This window comes from Scylla paramamosain, chromosome 9 (genome assembly GCF_035594125.1).
Source record: "Scylla paramamosain isolate STU-SP2022 chromosome 9, ASM3559412v1, whole genome shotgun sequence".
NCBI classification, from domain to species: Eukaryota; Metazoa; Arthropoda; class Malacostraca; order Decapoda; family Portunidae; genus Scylla; species Scylla paramamosain.
In genome coordinates this window covers 16285859-16300000 of record NC_087159.1, presented here as the reverse complement: position 1 = coordinate 16300000, position 14142 = coordinate 16285859, and the positions used below count along the sequence as shown (strand labels likewise).

The following is a 14142-nucleotide window of genomic DNA, read 5'->3' as shown; positions in this document are numbered from 1 at the left end:
GAGCATTTTTCCCATTAATGTTAAAGAGTACAGGTTAAACTATCACTAGAGTCACAGAAAACACTCTTGAAAAAAAAAACATTACTAACTTCTAAATAAAACATTCGTTCTCTCATGGCTACATTTTATTTATCCTCATACATGTTTTTACCATTAACAGTCCACAATACGAGTTAAACCATCACTAGAATCACAAAAGAAAAGAACCCTTACAAACCACAGCTAACGTACACCAGAGCAGTTCAAAGTAAAGATAAGACGCTGGAAAAAAAAAAAAAAAAAAAAAAAAACGTTCGAGAAGGCAGAGTGTATACTTAACATACTCCTCCGTTTCACTCCTCGCCCAGAAGCTACCTTAGAGAGACCAGGGCACGCATAGAGGGAGGAATAACAGCCCTGAGAATGCATTGGTGGTGCTGGCGGTAGTGTTGCAGTATACATAAATTGTTCAAGAAATAAATAGAAGGTTTGGGAGGGAAAGGTAAAGAAAGAGATTTGCAAGAACAGACCCCACACTAACGTACCAGTGAACCAGTCAGCCAGTCAGCCAGTCAGTCAGTAATTCAGTCAGTCAGTCAGCCAGCTAATGTTATGCAGGCCAAGTTTCCAAGAACGCTGACTGTTCATGCTCGTGGAAGAAGGAAGGGAGGGAAGGAAGAGAAAGAAGGAAGGAAGGGAGGGAAGGAAGAGAAAGAAGGAAGGAAGGGAGGGAAGGAAGAGAAAGAAGGAAGGAAGGAGAGGAGGGAAGGAAAGAGAAGAGGGAAGGAGGGTTGGGATGGAGACGGGGAGGACGAAGGGGAAGAGAGAGAGAGAGAGAGAGAGAGAGAGAGAGAGAGAGAGAGAGAGAGAGAGAGAGAGAGAGAGAGAGAGAGAGAGAGAGAGATTGTTAGTCTTTTGTTTGGTTTTAGCACGCGACGCCAAAGTCTCTCTCTCTCTCTCTCTCTCTCTCTCTCTCTCTCTCTCTCTCTCTCTCTCTCTCTCTCTCTCTCTCTCTCTCTGCCCTCCTTGCAACATAAACACACACCCGCAAAAAATACACACACTTACAAATACATACACAAACAAAATACACACAGACAGCCACACATGCTAAATGCACACTTATGACAGAGAGAGAGAGAGAGAGAGAGAGAGAGAGAGAGAGAGAGAGAGAGAGAGAGAGAGAGAGAGAGAGAGAGAGAGAGAGAGAGAGAGAGAGAGAGAGAGAGAGAGAAACTTCACTGCCCTGGCTGGATACAGTGTTACCTCACCCAAGAGATGTATACTAGTGTAAGGAAAAGGGATAGAAAAGTAAAAAGAAATCTCCCCACCCATCATCCTTTTCTCTCCTTTCTTTCCTGACATACAACCAATAGTGTATATATATATATGTATATATATATATATATATATATATATATATATATATATATATATATATATATATATATATATATATATATATATATATATATATATATATATATATATATATATATATATATATATATATATATATATATATATATAATAAAGTACAAACAGACTAATAGAACTCAACAAATTAATAAATAAGCACAATGAGAAAAAAATGTCAAAAAAAATAAAACAAGTAATTAAAAAGAAAATTAATTAATAAAACGACATCTGCCTATCATTTTGGGGAGGAACAGATGATGAATTATTTATCTATCAATAATTTTCACTAGTCAAACAAATATTCTGCCTTAACTACAAAACAATGAGAAAAGAATATGTGATGGATTGCAGACATTATGCATATAAGGAGGGGAAAAGAGGAGGAGGAGGAGGAGGAGGAGGAGGAGGAGGAGGAGGAGGAGGAGGAGGAGGAGGAGGAGGAGGAGGAGGAGGAGGAGGGAGCCTGTGTTGTTTGTGAAACTTCAAAATGGCGAGCTTCTGGTGTGTGTGTGTGTGTGTGTGTGTTTGATAACTGGATCCCTCTTTTAATCTTCCTTTAGTTGTTTTTCTGTCCGCCTAGGGTCGTAGCGTTTGTTATAGTAGTAGTAGTAGTAGTAGTAGTAGTAGTAGTAGTAGTAGTAGTAGTAGTAGTAGTAGTAGTAGTAGTAGAAGCAGCAGCAGCAGCAGCAGTAAGAACAAAAAATAAATAAAAAAAAATCATAAATAATAATAAAAAATAGAAATATAATAATAATAATAATAATAATAATAATAATAATAATAATAATAATAATAATAATAATAATAATAATAATACAAGTAGCAGAAACAGCAGCACCAATAACAGTAGCAGTACCAGCATTCACCCATCAATTATCATTTCATATTCAAATTAATGCACAAATCCATATTCAAAAACTGCTTTTATTTTTTCATACGCTAAAATCACTTTCGGCCTTTTTATGGGGAAGATTGAAACATTACGTAAAACACTGCGTTATTGAATCCATTACCGTCACAACCAGCACAGGCAGTGGCAATAGCAGTGGTAGAGGTGGTGGTCGTAGTGGAGGTGGTGGTGGTGGTGGTGGTAGTAGTAGTAGTAGTAGTAGTAGTAGTAGTAGTAGTAGTAGTAGTAGTAGTAGTAGTAGTAGTAGTAGTAGTAGTAGTAGTTGTTGTTGTTGTTGTCGTTGTTATTGTTGTTGTTGTTGTTGTTGTTGTTGTTGTTGTTGTTGTTGTTGCTGCTGCTGCTGCTGCTGTTGTGGCAGTAGTAGTAGTAGTAGTAGTAGTAGTAGTAGTAGTAGTAGTAGTAGTAGTAGTAGTAGTAGTAGTAGTAATAGTAGTAACGGCAGCAGCAGCAGCAGCAGCAGCAGCAGCAGCAGCAGCAGCAGCAGTTGCTGTTGTTCTAGCTGACTGACTTTTATGTATTTTGCCTTATTTTCATACGTTTTTTGTTTTACAGCTTTTTAATTTATTTTACTGGAAATATTTTTTTTCTTTTCTATCCTTATTTCTATCCTTACTTCTCTTTAATATGGTCTTTCCTTTCATATACTTTCATCTCTTTTTCATTTCTATCACTATTCTTTCATTTGGTACAGCAATAACACCACTACTACCACCATCAACACCACCACCACCACCACTACTAACATTAACAACACCACCACCACCACCGTCACTACCACCACCACTACCACCACCACCACCACCGCCACCACCACCACTACCACCACCACCACCACCACCACCACCAACACCACCACCACCAGGTAGGGCGCCATTACCAAACAACAAGGCACAATCCCCTGTCAATCCAAAAGCAGGGAGCGGCGCCCCCTGCACACACACGTCATTTGTGCGACCCCTTCCACCACTGCAAAGCCACACCCCGCAGCAGCAGCAGCAGCAGCAACAGCAGGAGGAGGAGGAGGAGGAGAATACATACAAAACAAAGTGATATGCGAGACCGAGAGAGAGAGAGAGAGAGAGAGAGAGAGAGAGAGAGAGAGAGAGAGAGAGAGAGAGAGAGAGAGAGAGAGAGAGAGAGAGAGAGAGAGAGAGAGAGAGAGAGAGAGAGAGAGAGAGAGAGAGAGAGAGAGAGAGAGAGAGAGAGAGAGAGAGAGAGAGAGAGAGAGAGAGAGAGAGAGAGAGAGAGAGAGAGAGAGAGAGAGAGAGAGAGAGAGAGAGAGAGAGAGAGAGAGAGAGAGAGAGACGTAAACGGGTATGGAAGCCTTACTCTTTCACTACTACTACTACCACCACCACCACCACTACCATCATCATCAACACCACCATCATCACCACCACCACCACCATTACTAACACCACCACCATCACTACCACCACCGCCAACACCTCCACCATCAGTACATGTACTCTTAATAGGAAAGGATTGGAAGGAGAGGACAAGGTCGCCACAAAAAAGTTGAGAGAGAGAGAGAGAGAGAGAGAGAGAGAGAGAGAGAGAGAGAGAGAGAGAGAGAGAGAGAGAGAGAGAGAGAGAGAGAGAGAGAGAGCAAAGGTAACAAGACAGGTAAGTCTCTCCTGAAATATGTAATTATGTGGCTCAACGGAAATATGATTCTCTCTCTCTCTCTCTCTCTCTCTCTCTCTCTCTCTCTCTCTCTCTCTCTCTCTCTCTCTCTCTCTCTCTCTCCAATCCCAGTTCCCTCAAGCCCCAAGAGTGTGGTGTTATCATTCCTCTCAAATCTCCTCCTCCTCCTTCTCCTCCTCCTCCTTCTCCTCCTTCTCCTCCTCCTCCTCCTCCTTCTCCCCCTCAACCTCCTACTCTTCCCCTTCTCCTATTCCCCCTACCTTCCTAATTCCCTCTCAGAACCGGTGACTCAGTCCTTCCAGTCTCTCTCTCTCTCTCTCTCTCTCTCTCTCTCTCTCTCTCTCTCTCTCTCTCTCTCTCTCTCTCTCTCTCTCTCTCTCTCTCTCTCTCTCTCATAACGCGACAATCTACTGAGGCATGAACACTCAGCTAAAAACAGTATCTTCTCGTTGTATCTTCCCCCTCCTACTCTCTTGGTCTCTCTCTCTTCGGTTCCTGCTGCCGCTGCTCCTCCTCCTCCTCCTGCTTCCCTCTCGCGGTTTTTACACAAGAGGCCTCCTTGGTAAGTCTTGGTTGGTTGCTTTCCTTATTATTATTTTCTTGTTGATTTTGAATGTTTGAACTCATCTTTCCTTCATTTTCGAGAGGACTTTTGCGTTTTGTTTGTTTTGTAGTGTTCTTTTTTTTTTGTAATTATTTTGATGTTTGTTTATCGTTTCTCTTTATTTTCATATATATATATATATATATATATATATATATATATATATATATATATATATATATATATATATATATATATATATATATATATATATATATATATATTTTTTTTTTTTTTCCGCTTCTATCTTCTCACATTTTATTTCACTACGTACCTTGCTATTCATTATTATTCTCTGTACTAACCTTTGTCCCAACACGCTTGTGTCCAGCTAGTGCACCGCATCGCAAAGGACCCACGCAAGGGGCATGAAATCTACGGCTGTCTATTCTTCCTCTTTGTCTTTCCCATTTTTCTGAGTTACATTTGTTGATCTACCGATGTTTGTTCTTCCTTTCGGTCTTTTCTGGCATTTTTCAAGTTATATTTTTGGACCAACATATTTTCTATTTTTGTTCCTTTTTTCCCCCTTTGAGTCTTCCGTATTTTTTATTTTATTTGTATTTCTCGGTCGCCACGTGTGCTTCTGTTTGTCCTTCTCTTGATTCCAGGTTATATTTCTGAGCAGAATATCGTAAGGTATCCAAACGTTATCCTTTCGTAAATCCCCAACCCACGCAAGAGGAACATTCGACTACTTTTAACAGGCTGTCGTGGAAGTTATCTGATATTTTCAAGCATGCTTTTACAATTCTAGTGATAGTTTTAATTCGTTCATTATTACAAACTATTTTTTTTTTATTCTTGTTATATCTCATTTTATTATTTTATTATTTCATTCTGTATTTTTCTTAGTCGCCAATTTTAAAAGGCTGTCGTGGAAGTTGTCTGATGTTTTTCAAGCATGTTTTTACAATTCTAGGGATATTTTTTTATTCGTTCATTATTACACACATTTTTTTTTATTCTTATTATATCTTATTTTATTTATTATCTTATTTTTTTTCCTAGTCGTTACTTTTAACAGGGTGTAGTGGAAGTTATCTGAAATTTTCAAGAGAGTTTTTATTAAAAATTCTAGTGATATTTTTAATCCGTTCATTATTACAAACTACTTTTTCTAAACTTATTGTATCTCATTTGATTTATTCTATTATTTCATTTTACTTTTTTTTTTTAGTCACCACTTTTAACAGGCTGTATTGGAAGTTATTTGAGATTTTCAAGCATACTTTTATAAAAATTCTAGCGATATTTTAATCCCTTAATTTTTTAATACTACTTTTTATTCTTATTTCATTACATCTTACTTTAGTTCATTATTCTATTTCACCTTTCTCTTCCTTAGTCGCCAAGTGTGCTTGAGTTTGTTCTCTTTGGTTATGGTTTACGTTTCTGAGCAGAATATCGTAAGTATCGAAACGTTATCCCTTCCCAAACCCTAAAGCCGCTTCAGACTCAAGAGGGAAGCGTATTCTCAAACATTTCTGCGTCCCATCTCGATTACTTTAAACAGGGCGTAGTGAAATTTATTAAGTTTTTTTTTTATATATGATTGTAATTGTTACAATGCAAAATAAGTGATTCTAGTCCTTTTTTTGTTCATTCTTTTATTTATTTTATTTTTATTTTTTCTTTACCTTACGATTAACAGATATGATTTTATAACTTAACTACTATACTTTATTTAATCCTATCGGTCACAATACAATATAACATGTACATTAATTGCTCGTGATAGTTTAATCCGTTCAGTGCGACACACATTAAAGGAGTAGGTTACTTTTATGGCTTTCTTTTCTGACCACTTGTGTGTTGCCATTGGCCTCAGCCGCTCTTACATCCAACAAGATAAATAAATAAATAAATAAATAAATAAATATAACTGCGGTGAGTAAGAAACTAAAGATAATTTTTCATTCCTTGACTATGGAAAAAAAAAAAACTAAACTTGACATAATCCTCCACTGGAATCCAACATAAAATCCAAACCGGTATCAAAGAACTGAGCAATCCGAATCATCAACTGAAAAAATAAATAAATAAGAATAAATAAAAACAAATAAAATAAAAATAAAAACATCCGACTTATCACCTCTGTGGCATTTAAATAGTGATGATGATGATGATGATGATGATGATGATGATGATGATGATGATGATGATGATGATAATAATAATAATAACAATAATAATAACAACGATAGCACACTCCTTATGGCACTGATTATGCAAAATATCCTAAATTTCACATAATCCTCCACTGCTATCGAAAATAATACCCAAACTAATAGCATATATACGACTGAAAGAATTAACAAGACCTCCGCACCAACACTTAAAATAAAAAAAAATAAAAAAATTAATGAGAACCCAGCTTATCATCGTGGCCTTTAAACAATAATAACAATACACTCCATATAAAAATCCAAAGCGTTTCACAACAGAGGGCGGTGGCGTGATGCTGGTGCTGCTGCTGCTGGTGGTGCTGGTGCTACGTGGGGTCAGCGGGTGTGAGGCGCTAGTAAATACACTTGAGGGGGAAAGTGAAACCTCCCCTCCTTTACCTCCTTTGTGCGCGGCGGGATTCTCAGCTGCAGGGACGAGTGGCGGTATAAATAGTGTAAACAACTGGAAGGTTTGGAGGCAGGGAGGAGGAGAGCAGCAGGAGGCCGGGTGAAGACTGTGAGGGCTCATGAAAGGTGTGTGGCTATGATGAGACGAGGTGTGCTTCTGTGAGGTTATGGGGAGGTTATGGGTGAGTGGATGGGTGTGAGGGTGTCTAGGATGAGTGTGTGTGTGTGTGTGTGTGTGTGTGTGTAATAATAATAATAATAATAATAAACGGTGTGTGTGTGTGTGTGTGTGTGTGTGTGTGTGTGTGTGTGTGTGTGTGTGTGTGTGTGTGTGTGTGTGTGTGTGTGTGTGTGTGTGTTTTGTCGTCTCCTTTTAAGCTCTTTTCTTTTTTTTTCTGCTTCTTCCTCTTTTTTTTTTTTTTCTTCTTCTCTCTCCCTCCTTCTTGTTGTTGATGCTTTTGTTTTTGTCGTCGCCGTCATTGCTGTTGTTGTTGTTGTTGTTGTTTAAGGAGAAGCAGTAGAAGTAGTAGACTGTTTAACTGACTGCCTGACTGACTAACTGACTGACTGACTTCCTTCTTCTTTTCCTCTTCTTTTTTCTCTTTCTTCCTCCACCTCCTCCTTTCCTCTCCTCCTCCAGCCACCCTTCATCTCTGCACCAAATCAGCCTTCATGCCTCTCCACCTCCTTCCTCCACCTTCACCTTGCTTAATCAGTCCATTCCTCCACTCACTCTTCCTTTCCCCTCATTGCCCTTCCTTTCCCCAGCCGCCGCCACCACCTCACCACCCTCCGGACATTAACCTGCACCGGCCTTCCCTCATTAAAGCAGTTAACACGAGGGCCTGTAATGACCTAGTTAGCCTCCTTCCCTCCGGCGCCACTAACAAGGCAGTGACACCAATTAGTGCCGGTGAAACTGAGTGAGTGAGTGTGTGAGTGAGTGAGTCAGTGCAGAGTTGGTGAGTGGGAGGGATGAAGGGAGGGAAGCAGGAAGGGTGGCTGAGATGAAGAAAGGGGAGAGGGAGGGAGGGAGAGAGGGAGGGAAGAAGGCAGGGAGGAAGGGTGGCTGAGACGAAGAAAGGGAGGAGAGGAGAGAGGAAGGAAGGAAGGAAGGAAGGGTGGTGTTAGCGTGACCTCTTCAGGAAAATATATTAGTAATTATTATCATTATCTTCGGTAAGGTATATCTTTTCTCTCGCTAATTAGAGTGTCTCTGCTCAGGTAGGTGGATATGAACACGACCTTGAGTGACACACGCACACACACACACACACTCAGAGGGAGATGGAGAAGGATGAAGACGAGGGAGACGGAAGGAGAGGGTAGAGGGAGGACCGAATGAGGAAGTGTATACATCAAACAGTTGGTGATATACTTGACACGTTCCCGCGATGCCCGAGTGGTGGTGGTGGTGGTGGTGGTGGTGGTGGTGGTGGTGGTAAGATGAATAGACTAGAAGATTTATATACTAGTAACTAATAGACAAAAAGATTAATAAATATATGGAATGTACGTGCCTAGATAGATACTGTTGACGGACAGATAATCAGATACTTTATTTACAGCTCTAATTTACAATCTTTACGTTGTTTAAGCCTTCATTTTCTTTTCTTATCGTAATTATCGCACTCTCTATGTTTTGTATATCTATCTACTTAACTCTCTTCATCATAAGGTTATTGACGTAACACCCGCTTCATTCATAGGTCTTGGTCAGTGAATTGCAAGTTTTTCGTCTCAGCATTACAAGAAAATACATAAATAAACTAACTAAATGGAACCACATCTTGTCTCCTCATTGTTTTCAATTTTTCTTATTATTCGGTTGTAGATTTCATTTTTTCCTTTACTTTTTTTATTTTTTTATTATTTCTGTTCCGTGGATGATCGTTTGAGTTCCACCTGGAGATTACAAAATGGGGACCACGTGCTACTATATCCGGGTCACGTTCCAGAATGAGACCTCCCGGTATTGTAAAGTTGCGCTCTCAAATATAATAAATCCAGGTCACACTCCAGTACAGGACCTCTCGGGATGCTGAAGAAGTTACGATCTTAAGTAAAATAAGAAGTTACGATCTTAAATACAATACGTAGCGATATCAGGTGGCACTACTTGTTTCTATTTACTTTTTTTTTTTTTTACCTATTCAGTCATATACACTTTCTTTTTTATACCAGTTCACTCTTATACACAACTTTCACCAACGTAAAATCATTTAGTGTTAGTCAGAATAACACACACACACACACACACACACACACACACACACACACACACACACACACACACACAAAAAAAAAAAAAAAAAAAAAAAAAAAATATATATATATATATATATATATATATATATATATATATATATATATATATATATATATATATATATATATATATATATATATATATATATATATATATAATTTGCTTTGAATTGATATTGAACTCTGTGATGACGAGAAATGTCATCTTAAACTTTATCAAAATATTCTTGTAGCATCTCTCTCCATTATTCCGTCCACCTTACTAATGCAAGAATTAAAAAATACCTTCACTCATTTGGTTAACTATGAAATTCTCTCTCTCTCTCTCTCTCTCTCTCTCTCTCTCTCTCTCTCTCTCTCTCTCTCTCTCTCTCTCTCTCTCTCTCTCTCTCTCTCTCTTACCTTCCTATGACATGAACTGCTTCAATAAAGGAATGTCAACAGTCCTCTAGAAATAAATAAGCTTTTTTTTAATAGATATTTACCGATTTCATTTCACTATATCATTCTTTATCTGAGCTCTAAGAGCGAGTTAATCTGAACAGGCCTTTTTCTTTTTTTCCGCCCATTTTCTTTCACCCTTAGACAGTGTCTGACACGTATTAGGAAAAAAAGTAAGTGAAAAAGGTTTAAAAGCCAAAATTTGCACTAACACCGTGGTAATGAAGCAAAATATCGCTCGCTATGGGGGAAGAGCCTTTAAAAATGATGCAGTAGGAGGGAGGCGCAGGTTCCGTCACGATACTCTAAATAGTCCCGAGCATCCGCCGCGGGGAAGCTACAATATAAGGAGGCGCGGGGAGGGGGAGGGGGAGGAGGAGGAGGAGGAGGAGTACGAGGACGAGGACGAGGACGACGAGGAGGAGGAGGAGGAGGAGGAAGCCACATATAAGGAAGTCGTACTTATTTCCAGACAAAAGTTTAGTGAAAGGTTATGCTTCCTTGAGACTGTAGCGTGACGAGGACATGCGCTTGAGCTGGTCTTGTCTGGTTTTGTCTGGTCTTGGGCTAGCCTTTGTGTGGTCTTGGAATGGATTTCGTGAACTACATACACGGAATAGGCCTGACTGCAGTGTGACCCAAGCAAAGACGAGAACACGGAGGGAGAAGGAAGGGTAACTCACAAGAAAAGGAAGGTGGAAGAACTTATAAGGGAGAAATGAAGGAGGAAGAATATCAACATGAATAACAGAAATCGATAAAAAAAAAAAAAATAATAATAGTGAACAGACCAGATGTGATTTTTATTCATTTCCTACTAATGCTGAGAGAAAAAACTCGGAACTTAGTAGCACATGTAAATTAAATGAATGTTCCTGCAATAACCTTGGGAAGAAAAAGGTTAAGTACATAAGTCAATCAATGAGTCAGTCAACCTATCAATAATCAATCAATAATCAATTCTCGACTCTACAGCTTCCTTAGTTACATTCTTCACTGTTCATTTTCTAATCCCTAAATTCGTGGCATCTACAAAACTAGGCAACCATTATTCACTCCTTATAATAGATGCTAATCGTTCTGTCTTCTCCTTAAATTAAATAAATCAATCTTCATTGGTGATAGTTAAGAACAGTCTGGCTTCCCTGGCCGTAGAAAAAAGGGGTTTGCATACATTATAGAGCCAGAATTGGTGGTAACTTGCTACGTTGATTACCAGTGCTCTCTTCTCTGGCAGGTAGACTATTCTGTCCTTTTGATGTTATACAATAAATCTAGCTATATATCTAATTATCTATCTATCCATCTTCTTTATTCATGCTGTCCTCTCAGTGTTTTAAATGTAATAAATTTATGTATCTATCTTTATTTACTCTGTCCTCACGGTGTTTTAACCCTTTCATTGCGATAACCAAGAATTCACAGCACTAAAGGCACAGGACAAGATCTTTACAAGCACGTACACGAAAGAAAAGAGGGAATCAATGGGCTTCCAGTGCCTAGCCTATTTAATGTTTAGAAATAGCTGTAGAACAAAATAAAGATCTCGAGTGGTTTGTCATTAAGACAAGGTGTGCCAAAATAGTAGTCAAATGGTTGAATCAAATAATTAAATATACCTATCTACATGTATGTATTTGTCTATTTATCTATCTTCTTGATGCACTGATCAGACTTGCCAAGGGGAAAAAACAGACTTAAAAAAAAAACTCATGATGCAGTTCCCTTATATTAGTCAAGGAGTGCCAGTCATGGTAAAGGAGAGTTTGGTTTCCCAGTCTACATGTGGGAGACTTTAATGATTTCTTATATTCCTAAATCCACAGTAATCTAAAATTTGACCATTTTTGTTCGTTTCTTTTAAGATACGATGATGATTATGCCTTCTAAATAAATTTATCTCTTCTTGTTAAAATACACGTTTTGCTCTTTCTCTCTCTCTCCTCTCTCTCTCTCTCTCTCTCTCTCTCTCTCTCCTCTCTCTCTCTCTCTTTCATCACGACTATTTTCAAAGGTCACGGAGGTGATTAGTTGCGTTGTTCAGGATATTTTTGCTAATGATGGAGCACAATCCTTATTTAACTATTACTAGAACCGTGCGAAGGTTCTTGACAATTTGGAATCTACCTTACTTATTTATTTTTTCTTACAATTAACAAAATATTAAACTTTTTTTCTAAACTTATTTTGACCAAGTTACAATTCGTTATCTTACAGTGCACTGCGTAAAGGGAAAAGGGACACACACACACACACACACACACACACACACACACACACACACACACACACACACACACACGCAACATTCTCCACCATGCTTTCCTTACCCTACTAAGCCTTTTTTTTTTTTATACTAATAATAGATCTCTTTAGTTAAACGCAATTAAACTATTAACTTTGAACATTTTACTTCTACTTCCAACATTTTACCATACTGGCTCACGATCAAAGAGGGTAAAAAAAAAAAAGTATGCTAATTCAATGGACAAAAAATTAACCGTGGCTAAACTTTTTTTTTTTTTGTGTGTGTGTGTGCGTGTGCGTGTGCGTGCATGTTGAGCTTCAAAATAATGGTCTGATAGCGTAACGGAATCAATGGGTGGTGACGTCATACTTGCTCATTTGTTGTCACGTGATACCTGAGAGGAATCAAGATCAGGATCACGGAGGATACACAAAACCAATACAAAACAGAAGGGGTCAGTAGTTGAGGAAAAAGAAGATATGAAAAGAAAAAAACAAAGAAAAGAAAAGAAAGGAAACGAAAACTGGAGGAGGAGAAGGAGGAGGAGGGGGAGGAGAATTCGGAAAGGAAAAATAAAACGAATATGACGACGATGATCACGACAAAGAAGAAGAAGAAGAAGAAGAAGAAGAAGAAGAAGGAGGAGGAGGAGGAGGAGGAGGAGGAGGAGGAGGAGGAGGAGGAGGAGGAGGAGGAGGAGGAGGAGGAGGAGGAGGAGGAGAAGAAGAAGAAGAAGAAGAAGAAGAAGAAGAAGAAGAAGAAGAAGAAGAAGAAGAAGAAAGAGAAGAAGAAGAAGAAGAAGAAGAAGAAGGAGAAGAAGAAGAAGAAGAAGAAAAGTTTAATTATGGATAATTTAAATGTCACACTGCAAACAGATAAAGAGACCATGATAGGTAGTACATCTTTTCACTGCATACAATTAGTTAGTCGTACTAGAAAGAAATAAACCTTTTGTTTGATATATATATATATATATATATATATATAGTATATATATATATATATATATATATATATATATATATATATATATATATATATATATATATATATATATATATATATATGTACGCCATAAAAAATCTCAAAATCCGACAAATTAAAGATGTATGCGCAGAGAAGAAGATAGACAAATAAACAAATAATTGTAAAAGAAAGACAAGGATAGACAAGGATTAAATTTATCTAGCACAAGAATATGTACTAAACAAAATCACACACACACACACACACACACACACACACACACACACACACACACACACACACACTCACCTCGGGCTGACAACTTCTTCGTGTTGATAATTTTGGCTGCAAACTCGAGCCCCGTCGTCTTCTGCACACACCGACGCACCACTGAGAAGGCGCCCCTGGGGAAGAGAGGAGGACACGTTAGCACCACAACTCATGGAGGTGGTTACTCTTCAGCCTCCCACTACTGAAGGACGATTTGCCTTCATGGTCAAAAGTAAGTGTGGAGGAAAGAGAAAATGATAAACAAATAAATAAATAAATAAATAAATATACAAATTGTCAATACTAAGTGAACTTCAAATCTTCACATCTTTTTTTTTATATGTTTTGTCTTAATATGTCTAGATTCTTTCAACAAACATTACTATTTTTTCATTTTTATTTACGCTTTATTTATTTATCTAGTCATTTATTTATTTCATCTACTTTATTCACTTTATTTTACTTATTTATTTATTTATTTATTTATTTATTTATTTATTTTATTTATTTTTTTTAATCCTAGGACTGTTGTGGCTTCTCTCAGTGTAATGAAACAGTCTGGTGTAAATTTCGGGTATAGTTTCAAAACACACCTCTGTGTAACCGTACATTTCAAATCTTCTCCAGCCTGGACTTCTATTTTCTCACAGTAAAATCGCCTGGAGCTACTTAAATTGTCATATCGTCTTTAGCAAGCAATCAAATGGTTAACTCTCCTATTATATCATACTGTGGATATCAAAAGCCATGGTAACAATCCCAATGAATATAATTAAATGAGCAACAAACGAGTACGTGACAGCACCTGTAGCAT

The 14142-nt window shown here is 38.0% G+C and overlaps 1 protein-coding gene across 1 annotated transcript in view; it reads right to left on the bottom strand.

Moving 5' to 3' along the window:
* LOC135103684 (calcium/calmodulin-dependent protein kinase type II alpha chain-like) overlaps positions 1-13487 on the bottom strand; it is a 166001-nt gene extending 152514 nt beyond the window's left edge. The window contains exon 1 of the mRNA XM_064010255.1: positions 13368-13487. The gene's annotated coding sequence lies outside the window, so the exon portion shown is untranslated. The remainder of the gene's footprint in view (positions 1-13367) is intronic.
* Positions 13488-14142: the final 655 nt, after the last annotated feature.